Here is an 11,806-nt window from a genome sequence, read left to right as displayed (position 1 = left end):
AAGGTCACTAAATTACTAGAGGCTAGGATTATTTATCCTATTTCTGATAGCCCCTGGGTAAGCCCTGTCCAAGTCGTCCCTAAGAAGGGTGGTATGACAGTGGTTCATAATGAAAAAAATGAACTGGTTCCTACAAGAACAGTTACAGGGTGGCGTATATGTATTGATTATAGAAGGCTCAATACAACTACCAGAAAGGATCATTTTCCTTTACCATTCATAGACTAGATGCTAGAAAGACTAGCAGGTCATGAATACTACTGCTTCTTAGATGGATATTCAGGTTATAATCAAATTGCAGTAGATCCCCAGGATCAAGAGAAAACAGCATTCACATGTCCATCCGGAGTATTTGCATACAGAAGGATGCCATCTGGTCTGTGCAATGCACCTGCAACCTTTCAAAGGTGCATGCTCTCAATTTTCTCTGATATGGTGGAAAAATTTCTGGATGTCTTCATGGATGACTTTTCAGTATTTGGAGACTCATTCAGCTCCTGTCTTGACCATCTAACACTTGTTCTAAAGAGGTGCCAAGAGACTAACCTGGTTTTAAACTGGGAGAAATGTCACTTTATGGTGACTGAAGGAATTGTCCTTGTGCACAAAATTTTGAACAAGGGAATAGAGGTGGATCAAGTTAAGGTAGAGGTAATTGAAAAATTACCACCACTTGCCAATGTTAAGGCAATCAGAAGCTTTCTGGGGCATGCAGGATTCTATAGGAGGTTCATAAAAGATTTTTCAAAAATCGCCAAATCTCTGAGTAATCTGCTAGTTGCTGATACGCCTTTTATCTTTGATAAGGAGTGTCTGCAGGCGTTTGAGACTCTAAAAGCTAAGCTGGTCACAGCACCAGTCATCTCTGCACCAGACTGGACATTACCATTTGAACTGATGTGTGATGCCAGTGATCATGCCATTGGTGTAGTGTTGGGACAAAGGCATGACAAGCTTCTGCACGTCATTTACTATGCCAGTCGTGTTTTAAATGACGCATAGAAGAACTACACAACCACAGAAAAAGAGTTACTTGCAGTGGTTTACGCCATTGACAAGTTCAGATCTTATTTAGTAGGATCAAAAGTGATTGTGTACACTGACCATGCTGCTCTTAAGATTCAAAACCCAGACTCATCAGATGGGTGTTGCTTCTGCAAGAGTTTGATATAGAAATAAGAGACAGAAAAGGGACAGAGAACCAAGTAGTAGATCACCTATCCCGAATAGAACCAGTAGAAGGGGTGTCCCTCCCTCTTACTGAGATCTCTGAAAACTTTTCGGATGAGCAACTCTTTGCCATCCAGGAAGTGCCATGATTTGCAGACATTGCAAACTACAAGGCAGCGAGATTCATACCCAAAGAGTACAGTAGGCAGCAATCAAAAAAATTGATCACATATGCAAAGTACTATCTTTGGGATGAACCATATCTCTTCAAGAGATATGCAGAAAGAGTAATCCGTAGATGTGTGCCTAAGGAAGAAGCACAAAAGATCCTCTGGCACTGCCATGGATCACAATATGGAGGACATTTTGGAAGTGAGCGAACAGCCACAAGAGTCCTCCAATGTGGCTTCTACTGGCCTACTCTCTATAAAGACTCCTGAGTGTTTGTACTTAATTGTGACAGTTGCCAAAGATCTGGCAATCTGCCTCACAGTTATGCCATGCCTTAACAAGGGATCTTGGAGATTGAGTTGTTTGATGTATGGGGTATTGACTTCATGGGGCCTTTCCCACCATTATACTCAAACACTTATATTCTGGTGGCAGTGGATTATGTATCCAAATGGGTGGAAGCTATTGCAATACCCACTAATGATACTAAGACAGTGCTAAAGTTCCTCCAGAAACACATCTTCAGCCGATTTGCTATCCCTAGAGTACTAATCAGTGATGGGGACACTCATTTCTGCAATAAACAGCTTTACTCTGCTTTGGTTCGATATGGAGTTAGCCACAGGGTGGCTACTCCATATCATCCACAGACAAATGGGCAAGTTGAAGTCTCTAATAGAGAACTTAAAAGAATCCTGGAACGGACTGTGATTAACCGTAGAAGGGATTGGGCAAGAAGCTTGGATGATGCTCTGTGGGCACACAAAACAGCATTCAAGACTCCTATAGGAGCTTCTCCATACCAGCTTGTGTATGAAAAAGCCTGTCACTTGCCAGTGGAACTGGAGCATAAGGCCTATTGGGCAACCAGATTCCTAAACCTTGATGCCAAGTTAGCTGGAGAAAAACGATTGCTCCAGTTAAATGAGCTAGAGGAATCCAGACTCAATACTTTCGAAAATGCAAAAATTTAGAAAGAGAAAACAAAAAGATGGCATGACAAGAAGCTGTCATCCAGAGTCTTTGAGCTAGGACAGAAAGTTCTGCTGTTTAATTCTAGGCTCAGATTATTCCCCGGGAAATTGAAATCCCGGTGGAGAGGACCATATGTGATTACAAGTGTGTCACTATATGGTTACGTAGAGCTTCAGGATAATGACTCTAGCAAAAAGTTCATTGTTAATGGACAGAGAGTCAAACATTATCTTGAAAGCAATTTTGAGCAAGAATGCTCAAGACTGAGACTTGATTAAAAGCTCAGTAATAGTCCAGCTAAAGACAATAAATAAGCGCTTGCTGGGAGGCAACCCAGCCATTAACAAAGCTTATTTTTCAATTAATTGATTTTTATATGTTCATATTAATTTTCTTCAAGGTAAAATGGCAATTTCATGAGTTCACAGAGTTACAGAAGGATTCAGAGGATAAAACAGCAAAAAGAAGCTCACTGGTGCGAAAAAGCCAGTAAGAGCTGTTTTGGGCGTTGAACGCCCAAAAGAAGCATCTACTGGGCGTTCAACGCCAGTATAGATAGCCATCTGGGCATTAAATGCCAGAAAGAAGCATCTTCTGGGCGTTGAACGCCAAAAAGAAGCATCTTCTGGGCGTTTAACGCCAGATTTACAGCGTCCTGGGCGTTCAAAAAAACGCCCAGTGACAAAGGAGTTCCTGGCGTTTAACGCCAGCCAGAAGCAACAGCTGGGTGTTAAACGCCCATGAAAAGCTACAGATGGGCGTTAAATGCCCAAAACATGCAGCGTTTGGGCGTTTAACGCCAGGATTGTGGGGAGGAGGTAAATTCGTTTTCACTTCACAATTTTTCCAATTTTCATGTTTCAATTCATGATTTCTTGCATAAACATGTTACAAACTCTCATCCTTCAATTCCAAAAATTTGAATCCTAATTTCTAAAATCCCTTTTTCAAGAATATTAAATGTATCTTAATTCATAAACACAAATCCTTTTCAAATCCTCTCCAACTTCTTTTCAAATCTTTTTCAAAACTCAATTATCTTTTCAAATTCATCTCAAATATTATTTTTAAAATTCAGATTTATCTTTTTCAAATATCTTTCATAACTTTTAAATTTTAAATTACATCTTTTTCCTATCATACTTATCCTTTACAAATCATATCTTCTATCTTATCTTCTTCAAAATTTTCGAAAAACCTACCCCCTACCCTTTCAATCCACGTTCGGCCTCTCTCCTCTCCTCCACAATTCAAAAATTAGCTCTCATTCTATCCCTCTCCTTTCCTTTCTTTTGCTTGAGGACAAGCAAACCTCTAAGTTTGGTGTGTTTATCTGTGATCACTAAGCCATACCCACTAAGATCATGGCTCCTAAAGGAAAACAAACCACTCCAAGAGGCAAGAAAGAAAATATTCTAAAACCACTTTGGAATCAAGGGAAGTTCTTAACCAAAGAACATTTAGACCATTACTACAAAATAATGGGTCTAAGGTCAGTGATCCCGGAAGTTAAATTCGATCTGAAAGAAGACGAATATCCGGAGATCCAAGAGAAAATTCGAAACAGGAACTAGGAAGTCCTAGCTAATCCTGAAACAAAGGTGGAAAAAAACATGGTTCAGGAATTCTATGCTAATCTATGGCAGACAGACAGGCAGAGAATATCTGGAACTGCCCTCTATGACTATCGGACCTTGGTCAGAGGAAAGATTGTTTACATCCACCCTGACAAAATCAGGGAGATCTTTAAGCTACCTCAGCTGAAAGATGACCCAGACTCCTTTAATAGGAGAATGATGAGAACAAATAAGGGCTTGGACAAGATTCTAGAGGACATATGCCTCCCTGGAACCAAGTGGACAACAAGCACCAAGGGTGTCCCAAATCAACTCAAGAGAGAATATCTCAAACCAGTTGCTAGAGGCTGGCTGGACTTCATCGGGCGTTCTATACTGCCCACTAGCAACTGCTCTGAAGTCACCATTAAAAGAGCAGTAATGAATCCACTGCATTATGTTGGGAAGAGATGTGGAAGTTCACCAGCTGATTTCGTGTGAACTTTACATAATTGCAAACAAGAACTCCAAAAATGCCAAATTGGCTTATCCAAGCTTAATTTCTATGCTATGTAAATATGCTGGGGTGAAGATGGGAGTAACTGAGTATATCTCAGTTGAGCGACCAATCACCAAAATACTAATGGAAAGACAACAAGTGCAGGACGACCCCATCAAGAGGAGAGCACAGGAATTCCTCCCGGAGATCCCTCAAATTGAATACTGGGAGCATCTTAAAGCATCTGTTACCAAGTTGCAAGAAGCTATGGACCAAATAAAGGAAGAACAGAATAATCAAAATAGCATGCTTTGCAAACTACTTGGGGAACAAGAAGAGCAAAGGCGTGACTTGAAGGAACTGAAGTGTCAAAAACTATCTCTTGAAGGACCAAACACCCCACAGACTAGAGGAACATCCACTTCCCAAAATAAAGATTGTTGAGTCCTAATCTTAGCTTTAACTCTGTGATAGTTGTTCTTATAGGAATTTACCTTAGAAGTTATATAGGAGTAGTAGTAATTAGTATATCTATTTTCATTTTATCTCTAATTAAGCTATAATTTATTTTACTCATCATCATCAAACATGAATAAAATAGTAGATTTTTAGAATAAAGAGGCAATATTTTTTTCGAGTTCTTAATAAGGAAAATTATAATTATTTATATGTGGTGGCAATACTTTTTGTCTTCTGAATGAATGCTTGAATAGTGCATATTTTTTATATTGAATTTTATGAATGTTAAAATTGTTGGCTCCTAAAAGAATGATGAACAAGAGAAATATTATTGCTGATCTGAAAAATCATAAAATTAATTCTTGAAGTAAGAAAAAGTAGTGAAAAAAAAAGTAAAAGAGGTAGAAAAAGCCAATAGCCCTTTAAACCAAAAGGCAAAGGTGAAAAGGATCTAAGGCTTTGAGCATCAATGGATAGGAGGGCCCAAGGAAGTAAATTCAGGCCTAAGCGGCTAGATCAAGCTGTCCCTAACCATGTGCTTGTAGCATGCAGGTCCAAGTGAAAAGCTTGAGACTGAGTGGTTAAAGTTGTGATCCAAAGCAAAAGAGTGTGCTTAAGAACTCTGGACACCTCTAATTGGGGACTTGAGCAAAGCTAAGTCACAATCTAAAAAGGTTCACCCAGTTATGTGTCTGTGGCATTTATGTATCTGGTGGTAATACTGGAAAAAAAGTGCTTAGGGCCATGGCCAAGACTCATCAAGTAGCTGTGTTCAAGAATCAACATACTAAATTAGGAGAATCAATAATACTATCTGAATTCTGAGTTCCTATGGATGCCAATCATTCTGAATTTCAAAGGATAAAGTGAGATGCCAAAACTATTCAGAAGCAAAAAGCTACTAGTCCCGCTCATCTAGTTAGAATCTGAGCTTCACTTAAAAATCTGAGATACTATTGCTTCTCGATTTCTTTTTATCCTATTTTATTTATCTAGTTGCTTGAGGACAAGCAACAGTTTTAGTTTGGTGTTGTGATGAGCGGATATTTTATACGCTTTTTTGGGGTAATTTCATATAGTTTTTAGTATGTTTTAGTTAGTTTTAGTATATTTTTATTATTTTTTAGGCGAAAATCATATTTATGGACTTTACTATGAGTTTGTGTATTTTTCTATGATTTCAGGTATTTTCTGGCTGAAATTGAGGGAGCTGAGCGAAAATCTGACTCAGGCTGAAAAAGGACTGCTGATGTTGTTGGATTCTGACCTTCTTGCACTCGGAATGAATTTTTTGGAGCTACAGAAGTCCAATTGGTGCGCTCTCAATTGGGTTGGAAAGTAGACATCCAGAACTTTCCAGCAATATATAATAGTCTATACTTTGCGCGAAGATAAACGATATAAACTGGCGTTTAACGCCAGTTCCATGTTGCATTCTGTCGTTCAGCGCCAGAAACAGGTTACAAGTTGGAGTTAAACGCCAGAAATAGGTTACAACCTGGCGTTTAACTCTGGAAACAGCCCAGGCACGTGAGAAGCTCAAGTCTCAGCCCCAGCACACACCAAGTGGGCCTCATAAGTGGATTTCTGCACCATCTATCTTAGTTTACTCATTTTCAGTAAACCTAGGTTACCGGTTTAGTATTTAAACAACTTTTAGAGACTTATTTTGTATCTCATGACATTTTAGATCTGAATTTTGTATTTTCTGATGGCATGAGTCTCTAAACTCCATTGTTGGGGGTGAGGAGCTCTGCAGCGTCTCGATGAATTAATGCAATGATCTTTGTTTTTCATTCAAACACGCTTGTTTCTATCTAAGATGCTGATTCGTACTTAAGTGTGATGGATGTGATGATCCATGACACTCATCACCATTCTCAACCCATGAATGTGTGCCTGACAAACACTTCCGTTCTACATTAGATTGAATGAGTATCTCTTAGATTCCTTAATCAGAATCTTCGTGGTATAAGCTAGAATCCATTGGCAGCATCCTTGAGAATTCGGAAAGTCTAAACCTTGTCTGTGGTAGTCCGAGTAGGATTCAGGGATTGGATGACTGTGACGAGCTTCAAACTCGCGAGTGTTGGGCGTAGTGACAGACGAAAAAGGATCAATGGATCCTATTCCGACATGATCGAGAACCGACAGATGATTAGCGGTGTTGTGACAGAGCATTTGGACCATTTTCACTGAGAAGATGGGAAGTAGCCATTGACAATGGTGACACCCTACATACAGCTTGCCATGGAAGGAGCCTTGCATTTTTGAAAGTGAGAAAGCATTATGTTACAGGGATTCAGAAGACAAAGCATCTCTAAAACTCCAACATATTCTCCATTACTGCATAATAAGTATTACTTAATCCATGTTCTCTTGTTCATTTGCAAATCAATTGATAAGTATAATTGGTATCCTGACTAAGAATAATAAGATAACCATAGCTTGCTTCAAGCCAACAATCTCCGTGGGATTCGATTCTTACTCACGTAAGGTATTACTTGGACGACCCAGTGCACTTGCTGGTTAGTTGTGCGGATTACAAAAGTGTGATTGCAATTTTTATGCACCAGGGATGTTTCGAATCGTAGTTTGTTGAATTTCTTCAAAAGTAAGTGTGTACCTTGAATAGTAAGCAGCCCACCATTCGAAACAAGATTTGATGATGTAGGAGCTGCGATCATAAACCAAGAAATTGAAATGATCCCTGCGTTGCTGATTTTTTGTGAGGCATGTATCAAAATCTTCTTGAGTTGTCAAAGAAATATGGCAAAATGGATCATCATTTCGAGGCTGTGGCGTCGGGATGGCTTGAGAAAACCCTAGCTGTCTGGCTGTTAAATGAGGAGCATATAGAGTTATCTTGAATCTCTTCTTTTTGTGTGAAGGCAACCCAATCGAAATTATTTGAACAGCCAGTAGGTTTGCCCAAATTCGATTTACAAGTTCACTTTCCTCATTAGTGTTGGAAAAGAGTAAATGATACAACCGCGGGACCTTTACCTTTATCTTGGACAGCAATGTGAGAGGAGGAGCTAGCCATTGATGGTTAAAGAAGAATGATATTGAAGATTGAGGAACTTTTTTGAGGAAATTCTCGGTGTAAGGAAAATTCAAAGGGAAGTGAATTTCAGAAGGTTTGAGCAAAAGTGAGGATGATGAATTTAAAATAATATTGTAGCAGTTACTGTGGAAAGGATGCGAATAGAGGTAACTTTGTGGGGAAGACGAAGTGGTAGAAAGAGAAAGCGCTAGTTTCGGGAGACGTGTCGAGTGGGTCAGCATTAATGAGAAATTTTAAATAATAATTATTGTTGATTTGAAAACTGACATTTTTTGGATTAAGTGTTTCATTCTTCGATAATGTTATTGAAGGCAAACACATTAATCCAAGGGGGGAAATTTGTTGATCGAAAAAATATTTTCGATGAGAATGAATCGATTCGGAACAAGTTAGATATAGCGTCTCGAGAAGGCATGCGTGTGAGCATGGGATTGGAATTCATTGGTGATGATTTGGATTTCGATTGATTTATTTAATCAAGCAAGAGGTCCGATTCAAGAAATCGAGTAAGGCATTCGATGAGCTAGTAGGATAAGTTACGAAAGTGGAACAGTTAGTGACTTTTATCACATGAGGAAATCATGGGGAATGTTCACAATCGCACGGCGGGAACGGTTACCAAGAGGGATTGCATTTCAAAATTGTAATCTTGTAGTTAATTGTAATTAATTATAAATTTAATTGTCAGTTATGTAAAATATCCTATAAGTACTAGAAAGTGTTAGGGAATAAGGGTTGAAACTTTTACTCAGAAAAAACACTCAAGAACACTCACATCCGAGCGAATTCCTGAGTCTGCAATCGAGTTACTTTTCTGTAGGGTTCCTTCCATTTTCTTCATTCTTTCAATTTACTTTCCTGTAAATTTTACATTTCAAGTAATTTTATTCTCTAAATGTTTTCTATTTTCATTGCCCAATTTATCTTCATGTATTTAAATTTCTACGTTGAATCCCTTTGATCCAATCGAAGGTATTTTATTGTTCTTTTTTTTTAAATTCAATGCAAGTTCTTTTTATCTTCTGCACATTTAATCTTTGAAAACTTTAATCTTTATGTTCCGTTTATCAATTTATAAATTTTCTTTCTTTTATTTTTAACACTTGTGTAATCGAAAAATACTTTGATGCACTTTTAAAAAACTGATACTCGTAGAGGAATAAGTTTCGCTTCCAAACCAATAGATATCGAATCACCATCGATTTGTTAAAAATCAACAAAAATACTTTTGCTATGTTTTTCTATTTTTAAATATAGAAACTAAGAGAGTGAGAATGGTTTCAGAATGAGAGATCGGAGTGAGAAAATGTAACAGTAATGAAATCTAAATTGCAATATAAATTTATCAAAGTTTCTGAAGTTAAACCTCAATTTAATCCTTAAAATTATATTCAAATATTAAAGTAGTCTCTAAATTTTATAGTTATCTAATTTCATCTCCAAATTTATACTCTAAGACTCTTATATAGTAGTCTTTAGATCAATTTTTTGTCCATAAAATACTATTGAAATGGCGTACTTAGTGTCTAATTTAATTGAATTTGTTAACTAAAATGCTTGGTCATGTCACATGACTCTTTATTTAATGCATTAAAAAATGAAAAACGTTTTCATCTTTATTCATTTAATAATGTTCTTAAAATACCTTTAGTCAAATATTTTTTATATGAATTTAGTTAAAAATTTTCTAGGACATTATTGTCAAGGAGAATAAAAATGGAAAGTAAGAATATACTTTAGTTTGCAGTTTTTTCTACTTTTATTTTTTATATTTTTCGTTTTTATAATTTTGTAAAAAAAAAAAGAAAACAATAAGTGAAAATGAATTTTCTTTTACTATTTTTCCCTCTTCACAAAATTCTAAAAATAAAAAATACTGAAAATACAAATTAGACCTTTTTTTTACAAAATTTTAAAAACAACAAGATTCAGCTAACATATATCATGTCCTTTAAAGTTGTCAATTTTAAAAAAGTTTATAAACACTATAAAACGTTTAAGTTTTTAATATATTTATTTTTAAATTATTAAAAAATTTAAAATTTTTTTATTAATAGTAACTTTTAATATGTTAGTTAAATCTATAGTAGTGTTCTAAATATATTTAAAGAAGTGATAATATCACTCCTATTGTTAATAATACTATTTTTTATATAATTTTTTTGTATTATATTTTGTATAAATTTGTAAAAAAAATATAATATTATAATCTTTCTATATTTAACCAATAAAAGTTTGCTTGCTCCAGGTGGTAACATTTTCTATTTCCTACTATTTCCTATACCGAAATTGTAACGATCTCATTGATGAGCAGTCTTTATGGAATAACTAGTGTACGTTCTCATACATATAAAATAAGGGTCGAGTTATAGTATAGATTCAAATTGATACAGATTTACAGATTTCTGTCTAAATGAATATCGGATTGACACGTGACTGTTTTCTTGCAGGACTTGTCTCCTTATTCATGTTGAGCGTGGCTGAGCCGTTAGCCAAGACTATTTGGTTGGAGAATCTAATGGTGGACTTGTTGAGGTGGGCTTGGGCATGAACAAAAATTGGGTATAAAAAAAGACGGTATTTTTTTTTACTTTCTGTATGGGAGGAACAAAAAAGAGAAACGTAGCCCGACGGCATCTATGGAGGGAGAAGTATTGAGGAAGATCTTTCTCCCAAAAATGAAGACCTAAGTTGCAGGGAGAGGGATACAGCTGCTGTGGTGTTGCCGCGGCGGAGGTCGATGCCTTGAAACCGACTACAGTCGAGGTCGCTGATTCCTCTCGTATCCAGCGTTGACTGCGTCTGGCCGTTACAAGCTGTCGCTGCGGGCACGGTCAGAACTCGGAAGTTGCTGTTTGCTACTTTGGGGGTCATCGCAGGTATGAGATCGGTTGTTTTTGTTCTGTTAAATTATACTGTATTCAAAACGGTGTGTTACTTTAGAGGTTTGGAGCATTGGGTGCATTGAATTCAATTGAATCCATAAATTTGTTGAAAAATTCCTTTCCAATGTTTTTGGGTTTGTGTTTCGCTAAGGAGCATGAGTATCTGGTTTATCCAATTTTTCTGAACATTTTACTGCCTTCGTACTTTACTCCTCTTTAATTTCTATCACTACAATGCCTACTTGTTTGGACTAACGTTAATACAGAATGTTTGTAGTAATAGACTTATGGGGTTTATTTACAATTGCTAAGTCTGGCTCAAATTTCCTATCCCTCTTTGTTTTTTTATATTTAACGTTAAGTGTTCCTTCTATAGCGTAGATAGTCATTGCATAAAAAACATGAAATCAGTCATTTGACGATAGGGAAGATAGCCAATACCCCCCACACTCACTGGTCAAAATGTGTCATGCTAGGGAGAGGTATCCATACCCTTATAAGGCATGATTCGTTCGCCTCCCCAACCGATGTGGGACCTTACAATCCACCCCCCTAAGGGAGCCCAGCATCCTCGCTGGCACATCGATCCGGGTTCCGGTTCTGATACTATCTGTAATAGTCCAAACCACCCGCTAGCACGATATTGTCTGCTTTGGCACACAAGGCCTCACGGTTTTGTCTTTGACGATAGGGATGATAGCCGAAACCCCCCACACTCACTTGTCAAAACGCGTCATGCTAGGGAGAGGTATACACACCCTTATAAGGCCTTCTTCGTTCGCCTCCCCAACCGATGTGGGACCTTACAATCCACCCCCTAAGGGAGCCCAGCGCCCTCTTGGCACATCGATTCGGGTTCCGACTCTGATACCATCTGTAACAGCCCAGACCACCCGCTAGCACGATATTGTCCATTTTGGCACACAAGGCCTCACGATTTTGGCTTTGACGATAGGGATGATAGCTGAAACCCCCACACTCACTCGTCAAAACGCGTTATGCTAGGGAAAGGTATTCACACCCT

This window comes from Arachis duranensis, chromosome 9 (genome assembly GCF_000817695.3).
Source record: "Arachis duranensis cultivar V14167 chromosome 9, aradu.V14167.gnm2.J7QH, whole genome shotgun sequence".
In the NCBI taxonomy this organism is placed as follows: domain Eukaryota; kingdom Viridiplantae; phylum Streptophyta; class Magnoliopsida; order Fabales; family Fabaceae; genus Arachis; species Arachis duranensis.
The sequence above is the reverse complement of the archived record's forward strand: the minus strand, read 5'-3'. Positions refer to the sequence as shown.